This window comes from Gossypium hirsutum, chromosome D07 (genome assembly GCF_007990345.1).
Source record: "Gossypium hirsutum isolate 1008001.06 chromosome D07, Gossypium_hirsutum_v2.1, whole genome shotgun sequence".
NCBI classification, from domain to species: Eukaryota; Viridiplantae; Streptophyta; class Magnoliopsida; order Malvales; family Malvaceae; genus Gossypium; species Gossypium hirsutum.
In genome coordinates, this window is record NC_053443.1 from 37,040,812 (window position 1) to 37,054,488 (window position 13,677).

At 30.2% G+C, this 13,677-nt stretch overlaps 1 non-coding gene across 1 annotated transcript; it reads right to left on the minus strand.

The window, feature by feature from the left end:
- Nucleotides 1–2,031: 2,031 nt before the first annotated feature.
- On the minus strand, nt 2,032–2,137 carry LOC121219676 (small nucleolar RNA R71). The gene has a single exon (XR_005916566.1). It is a non-coding gene; the product is annotated as a small nucleolar RNA R71 (small nucleolar RNA).
- Between the last annotated feature and the right edge of the window lie 11,540 nt (nt 2,138–13,677).

Below are 13,677 nucleotides of genomic sequence, written 5' to 3' on the forward strand. Positions count from 1 at the left end.
AGTTGATATTTCTATATGTATATATATGTATAATTAGCATAGTTTATTGAGGAAAGTAACAAATGGAATTAATGTTTTGTATGGAAAAGTACATGGCTGAATAGAATTATGTAATGCTATGGATATATGTGATTATGGTTAAAGCTATAAGTATGAAAATATTAAGGTCTACAGGTTAAAGCTCGTGTGAACGTAGTGAATAGCTAGGATATAAATGATATGTCATTAGGGTTTATATTCAGTAAGTACTATGTACGAGTGTTGGCTATGTGCTATTTATATTCAACAGGTACTATGTATCGGTAGTAGTAGGCACTTTGTGTCGGTGTTATATTTAGCAGATATTATGTACCAGTGATGGATATCATACTGATGGCTTGAGATCCTACATGAGTTGCAGATTCTCTAAAGCTTGTGTGAGCAGCATCATGTATCGGTTAATGTCCTTTTTGTCAACTTGTGTGAGCATTACTCTCTCGTATATTCGAAGTCAATTTATTATTGTTCTCTACGCAAAATAGTTAACTATTGAAATGGAAATGGAATGAGAAAATATGATGAATAATTTCTGGTTGATTATATCTGAGTATATGATTATTGCCATGTTATGTTTTGGTGATATGAACTGTCCAGGTTTAGTTATTTTGGATTGTTAAAATGAGGAATTATGACAAAGTATTGCTATTTTAATGTTATGTATGATTTGAAATTAAATTTACAGGTATGTGATGTTTTGTTTTTATGGACTTACTAAGATTTATGTAAACTTACTCTATTTTTTTTCTTCCTTGTAAATTGTTGGACTTTTGTTGTCAATTGGAACATCATAGGAGATCACACTATCTGGTAACTCATTCGATAGCTATTTGTTTATTTTGGCCCAGTTATAAGTGGCATGTAAATAGGGTTCCAGTATTTTTATGTTATTAAGTAACTTGGTGATGACTTGTGTCAATTTGGAATGTAAAATTTGTATTTGGTATTTTGGTATCTTGAAGTGATAGCATATTACTTGATGCCTTGTTGAAATGGTCATTTTGGTTATGGTAAATTATGAACTTAGGATGACGTATATTTGCATTTGAAAGTTGACATAAATGGATGAGTTTTGACATATGATATTTAGAACTTGGTTGATGATTGAATAAGTTTAACTTGTTGTTTATGTTTTAGCTTGAATGATTGTTGTTTATATTTGAATTGTGGTGCCAATGAAGGCATATTGGTTAGGCACGTAGGTTGATTGTGAATTGGTATATTTTTGAATGTTTTGGCACATTTTGAATAGGTTTTAATGTTGGTTAATGCATAGCTTGGGGCCTAAGTTTTTGTATGTGAGATGTCTTGTATTTAAAGGTATTTTTGGGCATACATGGCTTGTGACACGGTCTGCCACACGACCGTGTGCCCAACACATTTGCATGACACGACCATGTGGTCTATTAGATTTTTTGTACAGGTTTGTCCACACAACCTCAGAGAGTTACACAGCCTGACGACACGACCGTGTGACCTTGAGTTACACGCGCACAGATTGTTACACAGTTTAGCCACACGACCATGTTCTTGAGCTACACGGGTTGAGCTCTGTTACACGGCCTTGTGACCCCTACTTTCACTTTTAACTCAAAATTTTTTAAAGTTTTATTTTTAATCCAAAATTGTTTTTCGGTTTGTTTTAAATGTTCCATAAGCTCGATTTAGGTCCTGATTTGATTGAACAGTATGAAAATGATTGCATATGAATTATTTTTGTTATGTTTGACTAAATTATGAATAATGTTAAAGTTTTATAATTGTAATACCTATAGCTAGGGTTGGTGATCGGACTGGGTATAGGGTTTTGCATCTACAATACATTCAAATATAATGGGGTCACCAATGACGTTGTTCATCTTCAGTTGTTTCCCTTTTCCTTATGTGATAATGTATCTGATTGGTTGGATTCGTTGGAACTAGGTTCCATAACTACATGGGACAATCTAGTGGGAAACTTTTTACACAAATTTTTTCCCATCAACAAAACCATCCAGCTCAGATGTGATATTGCAAATTTCAAGTAGATTGAGGGTGAAACTCTGTACGAGGCATGGAAGTGATTTAAGTTTCTGTTAAGGAAGTGTCCTCATCACGGGATGCAAAAGTGGCTCTAAATGTAAATTTTCTACAATGGTTTGGACAGTAATTTAAGGTCCAGTTTGGATGGCGCATCCGAAAGATTCGCAACATGGTTTGGACAGTAATTTAAGGTCCAGTTTGGATGAACCACACATACGAGTGAGCTTGTTAGTTAATTGGCAACATGGCTATGAACTCATATGTGTGGCCAAACGAGAGATTCGCCTACAATCTCATGGGGAAGGACTATACTGTATGTGGTCAAAGGCTAGACAGAATAGAAGGGGAGATGCAATTAAGGAAAACGGAGTTTCGACAAGTCCAATCCACATGCAACCAACTCAATTCCTGACTGAATAGTATCCAAGACCAATTGAGTCAAATAATGAATTTAATACAAAAGCAATTTGGTCAAGGCATTCCCACTAACACGGAAAGCAATCCTCAAGAGGATGGAAAGGAACATGTGAATACCATTGCACTACACTCGGGTAAAAAACTAGAAAACCCGAGCACACCCATCCAAAAAGACAAGGAGTTTTAAAATCCTATGGATGAAAATGAGCCTAAAGAGCCAATCGAGAAGGTAGTGGATTCAGATGTTGAGCAGGTAACTGTGAAAAGTTCTAATCATGTCACAACACATATACCATATCTGTCGAGGTTGGCTGACAAAGAGGTAAGGTACAAAGATGACTTTGTAAGTTATCTTAACTTATTTAAGTCCTTCAATATTAATTTTCCACTCTTGGATTTAATTGATAAGATTCCAAAATATGCTAAATATTTAAAAGAAATAATATCGAGGCATAAAAAGTTAAAGAAGGATGAGTAAATTAACATTGATGCCTCTTGTAGTGCTATAATTGCTAGGAAAATACCCTTGAAATTAAAGGATCTTGGTAGTTTCATAATTCTTGTAGAGATAGGGATAAGCATTTTAGTAAGGCCCTTTCCAATTTAGTGGCCAATATTAATTTGATGCTCCTATCTACTTATATGAAACTTGAATTAAGGGAATTAAATAATACATTGGTAACACTGCAATTAGTTGATAGGTCATTAGTACGCCCGAAAGGTGTACTTAAGGACGTATTAGTTAAAGTAATGGGCTTTATAATCCCTAAGAATTTTTTAGTCCTTGACTTTGAGGAAGATCAAGCGATCCCTATTGTGTTGGCTAGGCCATTTTTTTACCACTTCTAGATCAACCATCAATCTTGAAAAAATGAATTAATTATGAAAATCAATGGTGAAATAGAAGTGTTCAAATGCGGCCACGATTTCCAAAGTGAGGGACTAGAAAAAACAATTAAGGGAAGATTGTTTTGCATTATATTGTATCACCCCCTAACAACCATGATCGAAGGTATCTTTGTAGTCTTATGTGCATAGATCTTTTGGGTGAAATTCGAATATCATGAGTTTTCCAAAAATTACCCAAATGTGCCAAAAAGATTCCAAACCAAAAAAACTCCATCAATCGACTGAAGGGAAGGTCCACCGTCGAACCATTGTCGCCGACCATCACTAACGGCATCGTCGCTGGCCATCGTCGGTCAGTTCGATCAGGTTTGTGACATCTTGATCAATTTTCGTTACGCTGTTGGTCACCTATTGTCTCTAGGTTTCATTGAAAAATTTGGGTTACATAAATTCGTAGTCAATTTCTGGCTCACATGAATTTCTAATTATACAATAAATATAAAATTAAAATAAAATTTGCATAGAGATGATATTGTATGATCTAATTATATAACAAAAAGCTTATGGAAAAAACCTTAAATGCACCCAATCTAATCTTTAGGAATCACAACTTTTGGCAAAATTACTTTATCACATTAATAAAATAATTCATACATTTATCCATATATATCATAATACAAACATGCCTTTAATTTAAAGAATGCAACATCTTATTACAATTTAATCAAACAATGAACAAAATAGAGAAAATCTGGTAGCAATTTATACTATAAACATAGCATAACCTAACTTTGATACCAATTGTTGGAAAAATCAGTTTAGAAGGTAATTTTTTCAGGTAAAGTGTAAGTTTTATAATTTTCTAAAATTGAGCCTGTTGTGCTATTTATAGCAATAAACTTGAATTTAAATATACATGTGCTTTGTGTGAGGTGAATTACAGTCGACCTCGACTTTTTACAGAATGGTCTTTTTCGCTATTCTCGAACCACGAATTACTTTCAATGTGGGCTCAAAGTTTATCGAACGAACTGCACAAAATGAAAAACTTTATTAACTTTTAGTAGGAAAGTTTATTCTCTCTATTATCGAAAAGTATATGTTTTCCCACAAAATAGAATTTATTCTTTAAAATAAAATTCTACTATTCTCTGGCAGAATAATGATGCATACGAAGTGTTGTAAATTGCTCAACTCATGATTCTTATTTATAGAGAATCAGTACAAAAGTTATGTTCAAATAAGGCTTGATTAATTAATAATATTTTAATAGAAAATACAATTTCTACTCTAAGTAGAAGAGTGATGGGTGGTGGCATGCCTTGTATTCTACTAGGGTTTGTCACCTCTATGTATCCCATAATGCCTAGTTGGGGCTTTCATGTATTGGGTCAATTATATTTGCTATCTTGACTTTTATCCAACAATTATAATTTATCCAACCCGAAATTATTTTCTATTTCTCAAAATATTATTCATTTAATCAATTAATTAAATTAATTTCTTAATTAAATAATTTTTTAATCTAATTATAATTCCATTAAAGTCATAAAAACTTTACTGTAATTGAATCTACAAGGAAAATATATTTAATGTTCTTATTCAACAAATCCATAATGAATAATTAGTTTAATTCAATCTTTGAACTTCAATTATTTAATTATAAGTAGTTAAATAATAATTCGAAAAACCTTAAATTAATTCTCAAGTCATCTTTTATACTTAGTGAGAAAACACATTCACTGCAGATAGTGATACATGCGATCTATTTCTCTTACATCATCATTTTCATTCTTTTCATATTATTGGTTCTACATGCAATTCGATTATTATTATCTCAAGTTAGTGGAAAAACTGATTAGACATATATAATTAAGGCTCAAATAATCTGTAATTAAGCTCCCACATTATGTCTATTAATTACAATATTATTTAGTCGTGAAGTCATTCCACTAAAGCATCTGACTGAGCTCTCTCTTATTATATACCACTACGAAAGCTACTCAATAAGTGCTCGTCCAATGGCCTTATCATAAGTGTGTTACCCTTATTGGATATCTTTAATCTCTTCGGGACAAATTCGTTCTCCCAATATGATCATATTTTATCTCACAGTAACCATTACATCTCCCTTCATGAAAAATAAATTACTACCAAATAGTAATTAAATTATTTATCACAAAGAAAAATGACCCGTAATCACATTTGCATTTTATCTATCATGTAATGCCAATGAGAGGATATCATTTACCCTTTAATTGGGTTATGAATTCCACTATTTTGGAATGGTACTATATATACTACAGAAGTCTTATACCCAACATACTCACTATTTTGGTTCTGTAATTACCTTAGTATTAGTTAAACCTTAGGTAATTAGTGAACCAAAATTTGCTTAGTTTATTTTGCATTTCGTGCAAAAATCAGTGAAAATAAATATACAAAAGATAATAATTTAACTATGAAATTTTATTAATATATTTTTTAGAAAAATACAAGTATTTATGACAAAATAATTTCGCTAAGGGCAAAAAAACCCCAACAATCTAATGGTATCTATATTATATAAATTTATTTATTTATTGTTAATTTATATGTTAGAATTTAAAAGAAAATAAATATATTTTATAATAAATTCTATATATTATAATTAAAATATAAAAACATTTTTATAAATACTAATTGCATCTAACTAAATCAATTAGATCTAATACAATTCTTAAATTAACAAATAGCACGAGTCAAATCTATTTAAGAAATTAAGGTAAATAATATCTATCACTTAAGAATTGGTATTTTGTGTTTGTTTCTCATATTTTTCTAATCTATAAAGTTAATGGATAGAATATAAAATAAAATAATTATAATTATTTCATCAATAATGTTTTTATTAATATCTTAAATATAAAATTAATAGATGAGTTTTAAGTTATTTTTTACGATATATTATTAATATAAAATAATTATACTTATTCTATTAACAATTTTTATTATTATTCATGTTAAAGTTATCATCAGTTAATTAGACTTTCTATCCATATTAAATTACACTTGTTACTTTAAATTAATATTCACTTAATAAGTGCTACAGTTATATACAAATTAAATTAACCCTATATATAGATGCATTAACAAGTTATTTTCATTAAAATAGCATCTAATTTTTTAGTATTATTTAATATTTTGTTTCCATCGTAAAAAAAATGTATAATCTTCATTATTATTTGATATTTGATACTTTTATTATTATTTGATTTTAATAATACTTACACAATTGCAAATATTATGTCAAAAATAATGAAGTATTAAAGTAATGATTTTCTATAGATGAAAATTTTAAATTTATATTCAACTAAAAAGTTATTTCATTTAATTATTGAATATTTTACTATCAGTTGTTTCTCACTTTTTTTTAATTTTTATTATTTTTTAATATTTTATTTTATTCTCTCAATTATTTTTTACAATTGATCAAATTTTATGATAAATTATATTAATTCTCATTTAGTTAAAAATATATTTTTTGAAATTGTACAAATATATTATTTGATAAGTTAAAAATAAACAAGTAAAATTACGTGGCATACATGTAATATTACAAATAGGAGTAGAAAAATGGTAGACAGGAATATTTATCTATGGGTCTAATTGTTGTTGTTTAACCATTTGGTGTTAGTGTGTATTTGCTAGAATTGATTCTAGCTTTGAACATTGACTATTTGGGATGGAAAGGTTCATTCTTGCTTTGAACATTGACTATGTCATGACTTTTTAAAGATCGTAATGCATGCATAAGCCCATTGATTCACCCTTTTTTCTTTTATGTCTAACGCACTAGTTTGAAACATATATTCTAGTCAATAGATTTTGAAACACTCTTTATCGGTTAAACTGCTTGGTGAGTTTCTATGCTACAGGCTTAGGAATAAATTTGACCAGTCTATTTGGTTTTAGCCATTTTCGTTTTTTTAATAGAGTACTAAAGAATATATGAAAAAATCGAAAAAAAATATTTTTATTTTTTTAAATTGAAAAATAACTTAAAAATAAAAGTTTTTAACTTTGATTATTTGACCTTGGTTTAAATCTGCATAAATATAAAAATATTATTTTTTAATAATTTTTTTATAAAAATAGATATCAATTTGCTTTATATTTTTATTCTTGAAAATATTTTTTTATTTATATTATTTTTAAATTTTAAAAAAATAGAAATGGTAAATTATATTTTAAAAATGAAAATAAAAAATACTTTTAAAACTTGAAAAAATCCTTAAGGCTCTATAGTATAAAAATACTTTGAGGAATTTAAATTATATATATCTATTAAGTTAGTCTCAATTCTGTAGTAACTAATTGAATCTAAACTTATAAATTTGACTAAATCAATCATTCAACTAATACTAACAATTATTTTCTAATAAAATCGTTGATATGGTTGTTGATATAATCTTATATGACGTTTCATATCAGCAATTAGTAAAAATAAAAATTTTAAATTTTAAGTTCAAAAACTTAAATAAATTATTGTCCAATTTCATTTGAATATGATCACTTGTTTATTCAGATTCATTCCGAAATTATAAAAAATGAAGAATTATAAAAATTATGAAATTAATTAAGAATTATAAAATATATAAAGTAAATATCTTTTTTAATTCCGTAAAAATCAAATAAAAAATAAAGGAAAACAATGATTTCGCATCACTTCAGGTATTTTTCTTCAGCTTTCTTCTCATGTAACCTTTTGCAGCACTAATTACGTTAGTTAAATAAATTAACTTAATTAGAAATTTTGAATGCCCACAACTAACGCAGAAGAATGGTCAGTTTCTTCAAAATTTTTACTTTTATTATTTTATAATTGTATATATTTTTAGTGATTTTAAGTTTCATGTTTTTCTTTTATAATTTCATAATAAATTTAAGTAAATAGTTAGTTTTGAACTTATGCTGACGTGAACCGCTACATTAGCATTCAATAGTTAATTCAGCAGTTGTTAACAATCACACTATCGATTTTGTTACAAACTAATGGTCAATATTAGTCAAATTTTACAAGTTCAGATACTCAGTTGAGTGTAAAAAATTGAGAGTAGCTTAATTATTTTTTTTTAAGTTCTTTAAGGATCTTTTAAACCTTAAGCCAAAATTAAATGCTAAAAATACATAAATATTGAATTTTTAATCTTGAATTTAATATGCACTGAATTTAAATTATAAAAAAATTTATTTGGTTTATTATTGAAAGTTAAGTGTGGAATATATAGGTAAACTCCAACCATTGTTACTCTAAAATAGGGTTTGTCTTATCTTGGTCACTTTAATTTTTTTCTTAATTTAGTCACTTTAATTAAAATAATTGTTCTAATTAATTATTACTTTTAAAAATTCTGTTAATCCACTAACATGTTGTTGGCATGATACATTAGCCCATTGAGTGATTAACAATAACATTTTTTTTCCTACTTTTAACTAAAGCTAGAGATCTCTCTATAATTAATACAAAATATTTTTTTTATTTGCAAAATGAGATTTACTCTCTTTTTTCTCTCTCTCTTTGTTTACCCTTTTTTTTTCATTCCCACCATCACCATACAATACCTTCCAGCCTTCCATCACTTATTCTCATCGAGTCAGAGTCAAAGCCACCCAAACAGAGTCAAAGCCACCCAAACCCCCCAACCATACCCATCTCCATATCAATTTCATTGCCTACAACCTTCACCATCTCATCACTACTAAGGCCTCCCAATCGCCCATCATCAATATTAGAGTCACCATGAATGTAATTTAATTATATTTTTACAATTAATTTTAATTTGAATATAAAAAATATGCGGTAAAAGTTAAAGTTTTAAATATAAAAATATCGTAAAACAATAGATTAAATATTTTTAAGACTATCCAAACTAGTAAAAAATAATTAATTTGAATTATTGTGAATTGATGCAAATTAAAGGTTAATACATATGTATAAGAAAAAATAAATTATAATTTGATTGAATATATTCTTCCATTAATAAGTTATAAGTCACTCCTTATCTATTTAACTTTTTCAATGAAATTTTATTAAAAAAAATTCTATCATTTTTTATATTTATTATCAAACATGTATAAAATAATTAAATGGTTGAAAATATTAATTTTATTGATTTTTTCAATAACTTATCAGACCAACCTTATTCTTTATATGTTGAACTTTTTAAAATAATTATGTAAAATAGTACATGGCAGTAAGATTTACTGTTACAAATGCTAGCGAAAAAGAATATACAATTTAATCATGGTCATATTTTAAAAAGTATAACTTTCTGCCTTCTCAATTTAATCATGGCCATATTTTAAAAAATATATCTTCTTGCCTTCTCGTGAATTACAACAAGGTGACCCCTTAAGCTCATATTTATTTTTTATTTGTAGTGAGGGGCTTTCTTCTGTTCTCAAATTGGCATCTCTTAGTGGAAGGTTAATGGGAGCTAGAATCGCTAGAGGCGCACTGCTAACCACACATTTGTTCTTTGTCAATGATAGTCTTATCTTTGGTGAGGCTAATGTTTTAGGTGCGACTAATTTGAAGAGTTTGTTGGGAAAATATGCAGAGTGCTCTAGGCAGTTAATTAATTTCGACAAGCTCTAATTTCCTTAAGGAATCAATTGGCTCTAATCCATCCCTCACATGGCGTAGCATCTGGTGCTTTAGGGGGTTGTTGGAATCTGGTTTACAATGGAAAATTGGGTCGGGTTCGTCGATTTCTATATCGAACAATTTTTGGTTACCAAGGTTCCTTTGCGCAGGGTGGAATTACCAAGAAATGATGGACTTGATTTGGTTTCAGATTTAACTATTCTGGGTACGAATTAATTGAACTTGGAGCTTATAGTTTCAATTTTTACTGAAGATGAATTTAATTGCATCATGAATATTCCTTTGCCACGACACCCGTAAGATGACTGATTGGTTTGGAGTGGTGAACATTCCGACTTATACACCGTTCGAAGTGGATATAACCTACTAATAAATCCCTTCGTCTTACACTTGACTGTAAGTAATGTTTACAAATAGCTTTGGCAACTACAATGCCTGTCCAAGGTAAAAATCTTAGTTTGAAAGTTTATGCGTAATTATGTCCCTACAAAGCATAATTTATTCATAAAGTGAGAAGCTACAAATGCCTTATGTCCTTCTTGTTTTTCTAATATCAAAACTGTTAATCATGTAAGCAGAGACTGTGTGTTTGCATGTGGAGTTTGGGATAAACTGGGAATTAAATGGCCATCGTGTAACACCCCTAACCCGTATACGTCATTAGAATAGGGTTACGGGCCATTATAGTAAAAATGCAACTTTAAAACATACATCTCATACATTAACATAAACATAACATAAATCATTAATTTACATGCATATCATCCCTTAATCAAGCCTTCGAGGCCTTAAAAACACTTCACAAACAATTCGGGACTAAATTGGAAACATTTGGAACATTTAGGAAAAAGTTGGAAAAATTAAACTGTAGGGATCACACGGCCATGTGACTCACACGGCTGAGACACATGGCCATGTCTTGGGCTGTGTAACTTTTGAAATAGGGACACACGGCCGTGTCCCAATCTGTGTCCACGCCTGTGTAACTCTTTGAGTTGGGTCACACGGCCAAGCCACACGCCCGTGTGCCAGGCCGTGTAACTCTCGAATGGCTCCACACACTTGTGTCCCAAGCTGTGTACTAGGTCGTGTAACAGCCTGACTTGCATGCCTTAAAACCTACAGGGAACACACGACTGTATTTCCTGGCCGTGTGTCACACACGCTGCTAAGTCACACGCCTATGTCTCAGGTCGTGTGGACATGAAATTGGCCAAAATCAAGTCATTTCCATCACCAACCCAAACATGTACTTAAGAGCATTTTGTGCACAACTTCAAAGCTTCAAAACCTTACCAAAACATGCATGAAATGACCAATTCAAAAGACCAAATCCATTCAACCAATATGCAATACATATCCATATTTGACCATATTTCATTCATACACATCTAGTTCATCTCCATCTCAAAACATACCATAAGTTGACCTATACCATTTCGACATGGACTTACCATTTCTACCATACCATTCATGCGTCACAATCACTAAAATGACACAATTCAACCATTACCAAAATTGTACCAAACAACCAACATATATACATACCAAAATCAACATCTAAGCATTCAACCAAACATTAAACACAAGTCCACCTATACATGTCATTATAACCTTGCCAAAACATCAAAAACCACCGATATAATCGATGGATAGTGTGATAGATCCCTGACGAGCTTCCAAACCAATCGAGCTTTCGATTATCTCTAAAACATAGGAAAGAAAACTATGTAAGCACATAATGCTTAGTAAGTTCGTAAAACATGAACATAACTTACCATTTTAATGCATAACATTAAGATTAAGCATACTATAATGCAACCATTAGCTTGGCATAAGCCTAAACACCATCAACAACACATGTTAGTGCATTAACATATAATTCACTTGAATTATCATAAGATAAGCTAGATGTACACGAACATATTACTTTTGAATTCATCCTTTTCATAAACATAGATATACTTTCATTGAACATTTTTTCATTTCAAAACTTTTCATAGATCCATGACATAGTTCATTTGAATACTTACCATACCTTTCCTTTTCATGCCCGTCGAACCATTAATAATAACATCGGATACGCGGGAAAGCTCACACAAAGTGTGCTAAACATATAATCGCAACCTTTCATTTTCCTTTACATCATTGCTCACACGAGCTGTGGGTTGAAATGTAAGCTACACGATGCTGCTCACACGAGCTGTGGAGTATCCGCAACAAATGCAAGACCACAGCCCTTGGTAAGACATTCAAGACCAACACCCGAAACATAAAAACCCTAATGACATGTCATTTGTATCCTACAAATTCCTAAGGTTCAAACGGGGTTTGATAATCATCGTGAAATTGTTGGATATATGTCATATAATTACATGGTAATTAATACATTAAAATATAAATCATTATAACATTAAAATGATATTTAATCATACAAACATACCCCGCCAAGCAAAGCACAAAAACATAGTCGATCAATCTGAGGCTTTTGCTTTTCCCCGATCTAAATCTTTATGAGGTCTATCTTAATCTAAATAGATAAATTCAATCCATTTAATACTTCTATTATTCAATTGAATCCACATTTCATTTTTTGAAAAATTACGATTTTTCCCCTAACATTTTAAATTTTCACAATTTAGTCCTTAAGCTTGTAAATTGAAACCTAAGCATTTTTCATCCTTATTTTATGCTAGCCGAATCCACTAGGGACCTATATCAACAAAGTGAAGAGTTTTTTTACTGAAGAGTTTTTTACTTGTCGGTAAATAGAGAATTGGGGAATTGGTGTTAATATTTTTCACTCTTTACATTTTCTTTCATTCTCTGAATATCTTCTCAATTTTTTTACTTCCGATCATTATTTGGTTGCCTTTATTTGTTTTCTGTTAAAGGATTTGAAGGATTCTATTGTTGGGTCTGCGATTGTAATCGATAGGTTCTGGTTTCTCTTAACTTCTATATATTTTGTTTCATCTGTGTTTGGGTTTCTTTGATTGATTTCTTGAAAATTGGCCTCTAAAAGAATGAAAAATGTGTAACACCTAGTTTTGTTGGGCTCTAAGTTTTAGCAAGTAGACTGAGAGTAATCTGAGAGACGTCGCCTATCCACCCAATTGTTGTTTTGGCGTATAGGTCGGGCGCATAGCTGGTATTGGAATATTAAGAAAGAATTATTATCAGAATGCATTAAGTCGTAAAGAAGAAGAAATTGGTAAGAGTGTTGAGTACCTTGTAAATAGTGGTTATCGTTGAAGGTAATGTACGCCCACCTCATTGAGTTACTGTCTAGTTACGTTGTAGATTATTTGGTTGGAAGCTAATTGGACAGATGAATTGGAAACATAAAATATTGGGTTTTAATAGTTGTAAACCATTTATGAAGGCAGTTCTTGAAATCGGTGTCACGTATCGAGTTCCAATAAGGACTCAATTTTTATTAATAGATATTCAGGATAAAAAATAAGAGTTTCTTAAAGTATGTTTTTCTCCTTTTAAGCTAGAGATTGCAGATTGGATCTCTTCCAGTAGTTACTTCATGTCAAGTTAAGTTTTATTACTTTACATGTTATGTTATGAAAGATTAGGCTTGTTAGTGTGCGTGAATAGTAAAATAAAGAAATAAGACTTTATATGAGGGTTATTTGGGTTTATGATGATGGTAAAGGTTACGAATGGGTTTTAATGGTGTTCTTCTATTTTAT